This window comes from Lactuca virosa, chromosome 7, assembly GCF_052849685.1.
Source record: "Lactuca virosa cultivar CGN04683 chromosome 7, Lactuca_virosa_CGN04683_v6, whole genome shotgun sequence".
Classification (NCBI taxonomy): domain Eukaryota; kingdom Viridiplantae; phylum Streptophyta; class Magnoliopsida; order Asterales; family Asteraceae; genus Lactuca; species Lactuca virosa.
In genome coordinates this window covers 9,845,458-9,858,131 of record NC_136432.1, presented here as the reverse complement: position 1 = coordinate 9,858,131, position 12,674 = coordinate 9,845,458, and the positions used below count along the sequence as shown (strand labels likewise).

The following is a 12,674-nucleotide window of genomic DNA, read 5'->3' as shown; positions in this document are numbered from 1 at the left end:
GTTATAGGAGACATAAGATTGGAGTGACACCAACAATCTAAAGAAGAGGCATTTTATACTTGTTTATCTTATATGGTGTATTCATCATTAACACTTGTGGAAATGCACACCAAATCTTCGATGATGTCGGATGAACAAAAAAACTCCCTCCAACACATTGGTCGTATCATATGTCCGAAACAAATATGTATATATCCTTTTAGATTCAAAATTTCGAATACAACTTGCATTTGACTTTGATCTACACATTTTTCTCATCGATATTTGTTTCGCTCATTATAAACAAATTTTATTGTATTTATATTCATTTCAATTCGTCAACGTCGATGAAACACGTGGAGGGACATCATTATTTGTCATTTTTGCCACCATAAATGACTCCTTTTAATTAGCTGATTTGCGAATGAATAACCCTCCATGCAAGGTGATGATTATGTTCACCAGTAACAACATTCAAGTTCCAAAAATTATAAATATTATAATAATTTGCAACCAATTTAAAATGACAAATTATTTTTTTGTCATTATATTTCTGCTAGATGTATTCACACCTCTATATACGACCACTTAGATCAACAATGAATTTATTTGACTATGAAATAGAAGACAACCAGACAACAAGCTGTGGTGTTAAACTTTTAGACTGCAAAAAATACATACTTCGCGTTATATTGTTATTCATCATCGATATCAACGTCAAATCAAAAAGAAATTAAACTATTTTTATGGAAAAATATTTATAATGATTTGACGTAAAATAGTTTGCAAGAACATTGTGAATTTTATTTCAGAACTTAGGTCATACGGTATGGAGGCTTCATCATGCCTAGGTATCCTATGTGGAATGGATTTTCACTAGTGAACACCATTCCAAAGAGTAGTGGATGTGTTGTGGAGTGGTGGCTACCACGGAAGATCACCAAAGCCTTTGTGTCTATCTCTCTCTTCTTCATTGGTTCTTCACTAGTTCTTTACTAGTGAACAAAGGTATAATGGGTTTGTTGTGAAATGACATTTGATGATATGGAATTGTTTTCACGCGTATATGTGTTGTAAGGATACCTGATAGCCTTATAGAGGTTCACAATCGTAACAAGCCTCTATGGAAAAAAATTTAAAATAATAATCTTAATATATAAAACTAGCTAACATCTATTTTTTATTTTTATCTATAATGATGTTGTGGTTTTTTTGATTATTCATTGGGAAATCTCCAAAATTAAGTCTCAATATTTTGGTCTAGTTTATGAAAAAATTTTAAATTTTATTTTGATAACAAAAAAGTTTTGATTACCGGATAAAAAATTCAAATCAACTTTTTTACTGGTAAACTTTGCTTTTACCCGGTTATCTCTAGAAAAGTTATATTATTTTGACACAATTTATGAAAAAGTTCTATTTTTTTTACTTGAACTCTTTTTTCTCTTTCATTAAAAATCTGAAAATTTCTTAGTTTAAACTACAAATAGGAGTAAACATCATTAAATTCTATAAACTAATGATCAATGTATTTTATAACCAATTATTTGACACAAAACAATGACGTTAGAACCATTTTGAACTCATCATCGTTCATATAAATTATTTCTCACACATATTTATGTTAGAATTATTATAAGATATTTAAGTTATGTGTTGAACACTTTATATTACAATCTATCCAAAAGTAGGTTAAATCATTGATTGATGATAAACCAATCAATACAATAGTAGGTTAAGTAAGGCGGTACAGATTATAGAGAAGAACATAAGTTTATCTTTAAATCTTAAGCATATATGAACAATTATTCCATAAATCAATTACTTCACGTGTCTACAAATTTAAAGTTCGAAGCTCCAAAACACCAAGAGTGTAAGAAACATAGTGTTCTTCTATGGATTTACTTATATGATCATTTTTGGTTTGACACATGAATGTTTAAAATGAAGTTGTATTTAGACGACATACCAATATATAACTTTGTGATTTTATATTATGTTAAGTGATGCAATGATGGACTTGCTTTTGACATTGTTTGTAGAAAAAACTACAATGTCTTTTTTCGTTTACATCATAAAAAATAGTCCTGAAAATGTAACAAATGGTAAAAAAATGAATTTTTTTAAAACCAGTAAATATCTAGATGTTTTATAAAAAAGTAAAAGAGCCGAAGGAAAATTTCGAGAGTTTTTTAAAAACTAGACCAAAATAATGAGATTTTTTTCTCAAGGTAACTAAAAAAATAATTTATTGGTAAAAAGAGCTGATTTGCATTTTTTATCTGATAATCGAAACTTTATTATTAACAAAACTAGCCGTTTACCCGCGCCAAACGACGGGTGAAAATAGTTTTTTTAGAAATTAGTTTTAGAGGCTATTAGTTTTTTTACACAAATAGTTGGATGTTTTACGTTGTTAAACAATGTAAAGATGTTCAAAACATATGAGGTCACTAATATGTGATAAAAGTAGATGAATGTAGTATCGCTCCCCTTCAGCGAGATTAGAATTAACCAAACGACCTCGCATTAATCTTTGTTTTCAAGGATTCGAATGACTTGAGCTCGGATTCAACGTAATTTTTTTTTTGAAAAATCTTTGTATGTTTAATGTCTCGCATTGATATCTTCTTTATTTTTTAGGAAAAAAAGTATTCAAATTATTAATTTTTATAAAAAAAATTATGCAACATATGCATACTAATTATATTGTTTGTTTTTCGTCAACACAATGCTTAAAAAAGGAAAACCAAGTGATGTACATTTATAGTTATTGCGGTTAGCACCTAAATAGGCTAAATGCAATGATAATGATAATAATAATAATAATAATAATAATAATAATAACAACAACAATGTACGTTTGATAGTTTAATTACATACCCCAAATATCATTCTTAATAGTTTATACTTTATATACATGAGAAAAACACAATGTCCGACTTTTTTTTTTACATATGTAAGAAATGATAAATGGTGATTTTTTTTTTAGTTTTGGAGTGTCCACAACTTTGAGTGTGCAGAATGCCATATTTCACTTCCATTGAAGTTTTGCTTCCTGTCAAGGTCTCTTAACGCCATTAAAATGTGTTGTTAATATAGATTTAATGTAAAAATATGAAATTAGTTATTGCAAATATGATTTTAACCTTCTAAACTTAAGAACAAAATATGACAGATCAACATAAAATCACCAAATTCGACTAATTCTCAAATTTCTTATAATCACATTACAAATCGAAGTAAAACAGATAGTTTGATATCATAAAGTGGTGGGTTTTTTTTTGTAAATGGTGGATTTTTTGGTATAATCCGGTGTGTGTGCGTCCAATGTAAAAGTGTACATCTATTTCCTTGGCCGTTGATCGTTATGATTTCCGACGCTCAACTACATTCAACTATGTACATGTAACAAATATACATTATATGAGATTCCAAATCGATTTTATTAACAACTATAGATTTGAAACGTGCGTATAAGTGTTGATATTATTTTTGGCACAAAATCTTTTTTTAGCATTTTATCATTTTGGGAGGTACATAAGTAGAGTTTAGAATATTTGGTTGAAATATAAATAAAAAAATAAATCCTTGTTCCCGATAAGATTTGTGTTTCAGAGTCAGCATATTTCACACTTTAGACGGTTTTATAAAGGCAATCCAGGTTGAAGCATAGACAAAATACCAAAAGACAAGTTTAAGAAAAAAGAAACATTGAAGGATAGATAAACATATGAACAAAATTCCAAATATTAGCTTTGATAATACCATGTTGAAAGAGGGAAAGATGCAGGATTGCCAATGGAAGTTGCTACAAAGTCGACACTGTTTTGAACCCATTCACCTAAAAAAACATATAAAATAAATTAAATTTGAAAAAAGGAGTATTCATTACATAAAGAAAAAATATTTGAGTATACAATGAAGGAAAAAAGACAAGTACAAGTAAATATACCAAATTAGGAGCAATGCAGGAACAATTTAACCAATGTAAGCCGGTGCACTTGAAAAAAAAACCTTTGATTTTGGTTCACATGGGTGAACTGAGCTTTAGAGTTTAGACTTTCTTCTAACATACGAAGTTAAAAAGTAAATACAACCAAAATCAAACAAACATGATTGCTTTCCATGTTACAGATCAAGGATTTCATCAACAATAAATGAATAAAAGTTTACCTATTTGTCCTTGTCATCATTTCAAGGAACTTTAAATCCTCGTCATTGTAGTTATAGTTTTCAAAATCATCTTCACCTATGGAGACTTCATCAAAATCAATTCAGATTGTTAAGGTGTTGTATGAATTGTACCTGTCACCTTCATAAGACACAAATGTTAATTCTCAAAGTGTAGATGTTATTTTTCGGTATCATGTAATGCCTGCATATATAAACCATAATTCTTTAGTAACTTGATGGATGTTCTCCTCACCTGATGTTCTCTTCTCCTTAAATTCTGGAAGTTCACCTCACTTTAAGTTTTTCTTGCTCTACAATCATTAAATTACCAAAATAATACCAATATGACAGTTAGTATGTAGCAGGAAATAAAACAAACAGTTGGCAGACATAATTAACTACAATGTTAAATGAAAAACTAACCTGAAAAAACAAATTGGGAGATCGCTCATACTCTTTGTAGCATATATCAACTTTTCTGTGGAAGGCATTTATGTATTTCGTTCTTAATCATATGCTCCATAAACTTGCAAAAAATTGAAATCATTTGTATCTCCAAATTCAAATGTACAGGTTAAGTTCAATAATACGATATTGTTTTCAATTTTTGACATACAGTTGGATTTCGACTTTTAGGGTTCAAGAACAAATTACCAATAGACTAAATCATTCGAATATATTTAAAAATGAAATTTTATACTACTAAAAGACAATTAATCAATATCAAAAGGTAAGAACAGAGGAATGTTTACCAATCCAAAGCACTAATGAGGAAACCAGCCAAAGGGGCAAAAACCCAATTATCAAAATGAACAATATAAACTAAAAGATGGCGTCCATTACACTTATATCTAACAATTGACCAATAATTGGTAAACTTGAATTCGAAATGTAATCTGCACAAAAAACTAAAGGAGCCAATTCGGTAATAAACAGTGAAATTGCAAAATTGATTACAAAGAGTGTAAACGATTGCCTGCTTCTTGGGAGTTATAAAACCGAAGAAGTTATAAACCGAAGAAGCCTCCGTATCGTGATGATTGAAGAAGTCTTTGGAAGGAAACTGAATACCGACTCTGAGGAAGTGGGGAGAAGAAGTCGCAGAAGACGCAGTCGATAGGGAACCGCTGGTAGCGGTTGTGCAAGCCAAGAAAGAAACCGTAATTGTTGAGAAATGGAAATTATATCACCAAAGGAGAAGAGCGCCTGATATAAGGGGAGGGCAGGCCAGAATTCAAAGATTTTTGCCGGGATCTCCGGCTTCAAGATGACTTCATCACAGATTAAAGGACCGGGTCAAAGTCTGTGATAGATAAGCGAGAGAAATGAAAAGCGAGAGAAATGAAAATAATATGGAAAGAGTGTGGGTGCTGGAGTTTTTAAAGTGATTCTTGAAGAGACTCAATTCAAATTTTGAATCGGGTGAACGGAGATTATGGTGGAGATTATGGGTTGATGATGGTAACAGGCGAGATCAGGAGAAGATAACGGATTTCAATTTTGACTTTTGACAGATTCAGTTATTTGACCGGATGTAAAGCATAAATTGATTATAGCACGTGGGGAAAGTGGACAATTTCTATTATTGCATTTTTTTTTTAATTTTTGAATGAAACAGAAATTAAAGAATAAGATAAGATTGGCTTTGTTATTTGTATTATAAGCTTAATAATTAGGACGTCTTAAATCTATTTTTAGAAATAGTAAGATTTATATAATAATATAGTAAGATATATTTTAAAATATTTTTATAGATTGGACAAAAATATTAAGAATTGGCTGAAGATTTGGTTATCTATTATCGCTTTATCACTGTAAAAAATAAAAATCGTTCAAATGCAACAGGTTACAGTGGGCCAGAAGCCCAGTCTAACTTATCAACTAGGGTCTAGGGTTTCTTTCATTCACAGTTTTACACCATAAACCATACGTTTCCTCTATAAAACCTACCACCGGCGTTTTCATCTTTCATCAGCTCATACAGTGTCTTAGGGTTTATCAAGACACCCGCGGCATAGGGTGCTCTACTGTCTACAGGTAATCTGGATGTTGTAGATAGGTATTATTTTTGTTCTGTTCGTCAAGTGATGAGAGAAATAACTGCAACAAAATGATCGAACTATGTGTTCGTGATTACTTATAGTATTTAAGTCTCTGATGTTGAACAATTGATTAGATTTTTGCTTATGATCTTATTCTTATTTACGTTCATCGTTCGTGTAATTGGAGATATGATGATCAATTCATTGGTCCGTGTTTCTGAATTTACCGTGACCGACAACTTATTAACCAAACTCTGATCTCCATTCTCGATATTCGATCTTATTTCCTTTTCTCTTTACTTTGGGCGTATATTTATTGTTTTGGATTTTCAAAATCCTATGTGTTATGTCTGATTTGTTAAAATTTATCTGCTTTGATGATTTATGAAACCAATCACATGTCAGACTTCAGAGATTCCTTTAAGTCTGAGCAGATGTGTGTAAAATCTGGAAGTACTTTTTATCTTTCCGAAACTACTGAACAGCTAAGTTCAAAATATTAATATTTTGTTTCTGCAAAGGTTGATTGATAGATAGGGGGCATTGACGATAAACTAGGAAAGTCATGCACCACTCTGAAATTCATTGTGATCGACAAACTTTCTCATTACCCATATTTTGTTTCTGAGCCCTTTCTTTTATTCCTGTTTTTTTGTTTGATAAATGATATTTTCCTTTTGATTTTATTTCGTTGACTGTGATGGATCAAGAGAAGATCCAGATGATGGGATTTCTCTAAGGAGATATCAAACCATGATGCGGACCGTATGGCTTTAACTAGCATTTGGGGATAAAATATTTGGTTTCTGATGGTTCTTCTCTTCATCATCAAACATGTCATTATCATCAAACATGACTTCAACCGCTCAGTGATAAAACAAACAACCTTTAATGACAGCTTCTAAATAGAGCATGAGTTGCTAATCATTAAACCTTGAGAAACTTAAATGTTTAAGAGCATTTCCAACATGTGCATTTTTCAAACCAAAATACTTTGTAAGTAGCCAGTTCAAACAAACATTAATAACAACGATTACAAATCAAATTTCTTGGCATCATAATTAAGTATTTTAAAAACCTTTCTGTAAAGTATCCATGTTTCTATCTATGAATTGAATAGGCAGTAATGTTAAGTAAGGAAATCTCATGCACTTCTTTTGTTTTTTTTTCTATCTTGATTTTGATCGATTAAAGAAATATCAGATGTTATTTTGTCTTTGGGGAGATTAAATTACGATGCGTCCCTTAATTTTCATTACTATTGGAGATAATTATTTAATAATAAACTTGTTAGTTTATTTTAATCTTTTAAATTGGTACAAGAAGTCTTCATTTGGACCAGCAGGTCGTCTTGGTTGGACCTGGAACTTGTTGGGTCAGTTCCGTGAGGATCAACTATATCCGATTGTGTTTGTTTTTAGACTGTAACAAAACGTCTGCTGTTTACAAAATTTTGTAAATATAACAAAAATCAATGGGAATGAATTTTATTATGTGCTTTCTTTTTAAAATTAAAAAATATATTGTAATTGCTATGATGCCTGTGTTTATATAAAATTAAAATTTCTTTTGGTATTTGATTCTTTTACGTATGTAGATTGATCTAAACTTTGTGGTTATTTGTACTTTAATGTATTTGGAATGTACAACAGTTAGTATCTATCTGTATTTTCAATATTTGAACCTGTGTATGCAGGAAAAGTAAAACAAAGTACCGATATTTTCATCCAATTGACACAAAAGTCCCAAAACTAAATTTTTTTGACACAAAAGCCTGAATTACCGGCATTTATTGACCCAATTGACCTTTTTTGCTGATGCAGCCTGTTTACTTAGTGACGTGGCACCAAATGCGGGTAATTTAGGCTTTTGAGGAAATGCTTATGAGGACCACAGGAAATGCTTATGAGGACCACTGATTTATTAAATGAGAGGCTTATATAGTGTTGTCGACCTTACTTAAGCACCATACTGTCAATCCCTATAAACCCTAGCTTCGTATTTTTCAAAGGAAAAGATGAGAATTTTGTCTTCTTCATCTGTTAGAAGCAAGGCTGTGAGTATGTTTAATCCCCCTCAAAGGACACATTGCAACTGTGGTGACTTAGTTGGAAGGTGGACTTCATGGAAGACAGGAAATCCTGGAAGAAGATTTGTTGGATGCCCAAATTATAGGGTTAGTTGTTAATGTTGAAATTCTTCATCTTTTAGTTTTTTTTTCTTTCTTTAATCTTGGATTATGCAGGATTTGAGTAAAAGATTGCAAATTCTTTGATTGGGTGGATCCTTCACTTTACAATTGCACAATGGGTGGAATGGAGATGTTGTAGAACAAATGGAAGAAGTAGTAGTAGAAGTTGTTCCAGCTCAAGTGCAAGGTGCAGGTGGTGTTGTTTTTAGGGTGGTCAATGTTGTGATTTATTTTGGTTTTATGTTTTGGTTTGTATTTTAAGATAATGTAGTGGGATATGTAGTCACTATGTACGATGTTTCTTTTGCAATGTAATGAACATTTTACTTATGTTGTATTAACTTTTGCAATGTAATGAACATTTTACTTATGTTGTATTAAATTATGGTGAAATCAAAGTACAACAACTATGAACCACAAATGAATAATATAACTATCAATAACCAAACCAAGGCTAACCTGCACAATCAAATTTGAACTAAAATATGACATTGACCAATTATGATCATTGCTTAATGCCCTTGCTTAATTACCGGTAGTTGTTTACAAAATATGATTCAATATAAGTGGATATGTACCACCATTTACAAAAATATGATTCAATATAAGTGGATATGTACCACCATTTACAAAATATGAACCAAAAGATGGTATGCAACAGTTTACATATTACCACCTTTTACAAAATATGAACCAAAAGATGATAAACCCTATCCCTAATCTATAATTAATGTCTTATCTTCACACATTCCTATTCCAAGAGGGTCAACCACCTTCTTTTTCAGCTTCCGAAGAATGATCCTCTCTGAGGATCTCCTTGTTCTTTGTTGCATATTATTCCCAAATGCCCTTGTTGTACTGGATCATTCACTGGAACACCTTCTTCATTTCCTTGAACATCTTCAGCTTCCACTTCAACTCCTTCTCCACCTTCATCATTTCCTTGAACATCTTCGGCTTCAACTCCTTCAACTTCATCCCCTTCTTTATCTTCTTCTTCTCCATCTCCTTCTCCTTCTTGTCCATCTCCACCTCCTTCCACTCCATCTCCTTGCCCATATCCTTCTTCTTCTTCATTACCTTGTCCATCTCCACCTCCTTCCACTCCATCTCCTTGCCCATATCCTTCTTCTTCTTCATTACCTTGTCCATCTCCACCTCCTTCCACTCCATCTCCTTGTCCATGTCCTTCTTCTTCTTCATTACCCTGTCCATCTCCTTCCAGTCCCATAAGTTTTCCATTGTTAAAATTCTTGACACATGTATGATGTGGATACATTTTCTTTATTTGGAATGACTTTTCAGTGCTCATCCAAGAGGCTTTAACATAATAAGGACAACCGAATTTCTCATGATCACTAGCACACACACAATGTAGTCTAACACTATCACATTTATTAAACCTAATCTGATAACCTTTAGATATGGCATGATTTGTTAAACAGAGTTTAAGTTGCTGTGGAGATTCATACCTTTCTCCCTCTTGAGGTTTCATTCTATTTCATTTCACGTTTGGATCATGTGTGAAATATTTAAACTGAGCTTCACTATTATTTTCCTCTTCATCCACAACTTCATCTACATTTTCTTCCTCCTCCTGTTCGTCATCCAAAGGTTCTTCTTCCACGGGTGCTTCATCATCTTCAACATTCTTGAATAATGGGATTATGAAGTCTTCATCTTCATCGTCAAGAGACAGTGAGTTCAAGAACTCATCTCTACATCTCCTACTCTGTTTCTTTAGAAGGTCTTCATCTAGTTCCACGTCGATTGTGTCAAAGTCCAACACACCTTCCATCTTCAAGGCTCCAACTCGTATCTCCCTCGGACTCGAATTCGTATCTCCCTCACAGTAAAAACCCTAGAATTGTCGCAGTAGAAAGAGAGGTTTTTCCAGCTCGATTAACCCTTCTTCATTTAATGATGTCCTCGTCATCTTCCAGGTAAGCGTTAGTAGCCACATCAACTCGATTACCAGCTATTAAATGAGTTACCGGCAAAAAAGGTCAATCGGGTCAATAAATGCCGGTAATTCAGGCTTTTGTGTAAAAAAAATTAGTTTGGGACTTTCGTGTCAATTGGATGAAAATATCGGGACTTTACTGTATATATCCCATATTCAATATTTGAATATGGTAAGAGTATTTTAGCCTTTATTATGATAGACGAACATAGTTATATAGATATAGATTTGAGTGGTAAACCTAGATTTTTTATAACAAAAATATATAAAAGTGTAAGTTATTCGGCTATGGCTTTGAAGAATTAGTTCTCACAAGGCTAAGAAAAATATGATAAACCTAGGTTGGTTTTTTATGTGTGAATATTATTTAATAGATTTAAGCTTTTTAATATATGTGAAATTTTAATTGTTGATTAAAAAAAGTATGTGAAATTATTTTTTCAAAGTTATGTGAAATAATTTTTATTTGTGATTAATGAAAAAAAATTATATTGTATAATTAAATGTTAAATTAATTATAAAAATAAAGCAAGTAATTAAAATTGATATAAGACAAATCATAAAACTAAGTTGTTAAATAAACATATTTGAAAGAATATAAAAAATATACAAATGAAAAATACAATTACTAAACATCGCACTAATTAAGCTAAAAATATAAATTTTTTCAAGAAAACTATCGCACTAATTATGCTAAAAATATAAATTTTTCAAGAAAACTATCGCACTAATTATGCTAAAAATATAAATTTTTTCAAGAAAACTATGAAGGGTAAAAACAATATCCAAGAAAAAAAAAGAAACTTAAATAAAGTTGCACTATTTGAGTTTTTTTTTTATTTTTTTTATTTTTTTTTTATTTTTGTATAAGAACGGCAAATCTACACTAGTCATAAGCTACTTCTAATACCACCTATGTCTTTAATTAGACTTGAACCCTCAACCTTTAGGAGGGAAGACAACATCCGGTACCGCTGGACTAGAAGCCCTTTGGTTGCACTATTTGAGTAGTCGAGACTTTCTGAACAAATATACATTTAATGTCATAGTTGTCATGTTTACAACTGTATTCAGTTCAAAGAAAAGAATGATCCAAATTAGGTTCATATACAATAGACTATAAAATCAGCTGCCATGTAAACCAGGTTAATGTGGTCACCTCCAAAAAACTTTGTACCTTTCACTTTTAGTTCATTTTCTAGTATTTGAAGTTACTCACAAACTTCTGCAACAACTTGCTCATCTCCATTGTTGCCAAAAACCTTGAATAGTGCAAGAATGCACCGAACAAACCAAAAATAAATATAGGATCAATAAATGGACCAAAATATTGTTCTATCATCAATCATCATCGTTATGATTAAACATTAAATATTAGATATATGTAACCGGAGTATATGTTTTAGCACTCCAAAAGAAGATGATTGTAGCTTCAAAAGAATCTTTATACTTGAAAATTGGTTACAATTTCTCAATCTATCCTTTAACAAATGCTCATATGAAATCAATTCATGTGTAATCAATCATGCACTAAGAATTACATAATCACACAAAAAAACAGTAGCAATCAATGAGGATTAGGAAAGAATGAATTTCGCCCAAAATCGAGCAACAACCTTCAGATAAGGATCCCAAGGCAAATGTATCATTCAAGCTTTCTCGTTACACCATAAAAGGAATTGTTTCATTTTAGTCAACAAACTGAATAATATAAAAGATTAATGATATCTTCTAATAAAATAATATGAAAAGTTACAGGCCTTTCTTAAACATAAAGGAATCTGTACAAGTAAATATGCATTTAGGGGTCCAAAATTGAAATGCACATGCATCTGGTCAAAATAAATCAATGAAAGTTGAGCAATATAAGATTTTTTTTTTAACTTCATGAAAGATTAATCCCACGTAATAAAAATCAAATAGGATTAGATTATGATCATTTCAAATTCATGAAACTAAAATTTTAATATCAGGTGTTATGTATATGATTTTAAGTGACACTTTAAATCATTGATTGCTCCTTGGTCATCCTATCCTGGAATTTAAAAAATCATCATTACATCATGAAAAGCCTAACAGATATAACAAAGAAACTGGAATCAACAAACGGGGGCTAAAAGAGTACTTACGGCTAAAAGAGTATTTGCCTAATTCCCTGACACTTCTCTTTTGTTAATCGTTTGACCAACCCAAACAAACATGACAATATGTGTATCTAACATCAATATATCATTTGGAAACATGTCATTTTGTTCAAAGAAAAATGAAATAACAAACAGTGGCTAGATTCAAGAAACGACCATGTAGTTTAAAAAACTATAAA

The 12,674-nt window shown here is 31.3% G+C and overlaps 2 long non-coding RNA genes and 4 other non-coding genes across 11 annotated transcripts; 5 read left to right on the top strand and 1 right to left on the bottom strand.

Moving 5' to 3' along the window:
* Positions 1-2,842: 2,842 nt before the first annotated feature.
* Positions 2,843-5,654, bottom strand: LOC145123682 (uncharacterized). 6 transcript variants are annotated; one of them, XR_013715237.1, is made up of 7 exons: positions 4,908-5,654; positions 4,579-4,633; positions 4,409-4,466; positions 4,156-4,294; positions 3,935-4,048; positions 3,748-3,823; positions 2,843-3,049 (listed from the first exon to the last, which is right to left on the bottom strand). It is a non-coding gene; the product is annotated as an uncharacterized LOC145123682 (long non-coding RNA). The 6 variants fall into 6 exon arrangements; XR_013715235.1 differs by having other exon boundaries at positions 5,132-5,654; XR_013715238.1 differs by lacking the exon at positions 4,908-5,654 and having other exon boundaries at positions 3,935-4,045; positions 4,579-4,899.
* Positions 5,655-6,053: 399 nt separating this feature from the next.
* LOC145125621 (uncharacterized) lies at positions 6,054-8,770 on the top strand. The gene is made up of 3 exons (XR_013716077.1): positions 6,054-6,192; positions 8,021-8,373; positions 8,443-8,770. It is a non-coding gene; the product is annotated as an uncharacterized LOC145125621 (long non-coding RNA).
* LOC145128147 (small nucleolar RNA Z199) lies at positions 6,234-6,318 on the top strand. Its single transcript, XR_013716748.1, has one exon. It is a non-coding gene; the product is annotated as a small nucleolar RNA Z199 (small nucleolar RNA).
* LOC145127925 (small nucleolar RNA SNORD18) lies at positions 6,382-6,459 on the top strand. The gene has a single exon (XR_013716530.1). It is a non-coding gene; the product is annotated as a small nucleolar RNA SNORD18 (small nucleolar RNA).
* On the top strand, positions 6,564-6,634 carry LOC145128148 (small nucleolar RNA R64/Z200 family). The gene has a single exon (XR_013716749.1). It is a non-coding gene; the product is annotated as a small nucleolar RNA R64/Z200 family (small nucleolar RNA).
* On the top strand, positions 6,736-6,829 carry LOC145128149 (small nucleolar RNA Z221/R21b). The gene has a single exon (XR_013716750.1). It is a non-coding gene; the product is annotated as a small nucleolar RNA Z221/R21b (small nucleolar RNA).
* Positions 8,771-12,674: the final 3,904 nt, after the last annotated feature.